This window comes from Triticum dicoccoides, chromosome 7B, assembly GCF_002162155.2.
Source record: "Triticum dicoccoides isolate Atlit2015 ecotype Zavitan chromosome 7B, WEW_v2.0, whole genome shotgun sequence".
NCBI lineage: Eukaryota > Viridiplantae > Streptophyta > Magnoliopsida > Poales > Poaceae > Triticum > Triticum dicoccoides.
In genome coordinates, this window is record NC_041393.1 from 703,531,454 (window position 1) to 703,532,650 (window position 1,197).

A 1,197-nucleotide genomic window follows, 5' to 3' on the forward strand; every position below is an offset into this window, starting at 1 on the left:
CTGTTCATCCAATCGATTGGCTTCAGTTAGCAGCAGTAGCGAAGGAATCGATCCATTGGGTTCAGTTAACAGCCATCGACCGATCGCTCAGGTTCAGTAACACGTAGCCTGCAGTGCAATCACTCGGGTTCAGTTAGAGCCCAACGCCTCGCTCGGGTTCAGTTAGAGCCAACGCCTCGCACACACGCGCGTACATGTACGAGAGAAATGCGCATCGCTCAGCCCCCGACCTCCCACCGGAATCGGCAACTCCCCGAAATTTTCCTCCCCCTCACTTCTACCACGGTTTTTTCCGTCATGGACGGCCCAAAGAATGTCATGCAGCAGCGTCTCCGGCCCTCCCAGGACGAAAAGCCCATTTTCTGTCATGATTTTTTGTCATAGAAGTAGGAATCCACCACATCTATGATGATACCGGGTTTTTTCACAATTTTCGTCATAGGAGTGTCATATGTATGACAGAACAAAATTTCGTTCGGCCCAAAATGTCACGGATGTGTCTTTTTTTGTATTGTTAGCAATTGTAGAAGACTATATGATAGTTGAGTATGTGGAGTTTGCTAAATCAAAGGTCTGACATACACCCTTCCTTAAAATAAGATGAATTGTAATTGTTTGATGACTGAGAATGAAGTTTGCTAGTTTTCAAGAAAGTTTATGATTTATGCTTTAACATCTGAATAGCTTGTTACTTGTTCATGAAAAGTTTTATGATATGAACTACTTTTATGACATATAAATATGCTAGAAAAGGTGATAGAAATTATAATTGATCAAACTTGTGAACCTGCTAGCATTCACACTTCATAAATTCTTTCTTTTATCATTTACCTACTCGAGGACGAGCAGGAATTAAGCTTGGGGATGCTGATACGTCTCCAACATATCTATAATTTATGAAGCATTCATGCTATTTTATTATCTGTTTTGGATGATTACGGGCTTTATTATACACTTTTATATTACTTTTGGGATAACCTACTAACTGGAGGCCCAGCCCATATTGTTGTTTTCTTGCCTATTTCAGTGTTTCAAAGAAAAGGAATATCAAACGGAGTCCAAACGGAATGAAAACTTTCGGAGCGTGATTTTTGGAACAAATATGATCCAGGAGACTTGGACTCCACGTATGAGAAGCTTTGAGGAGATCAGGAGATAGGAGAGCGCCCCCCCCCAATAGGGCGCGCCCCCTATGTC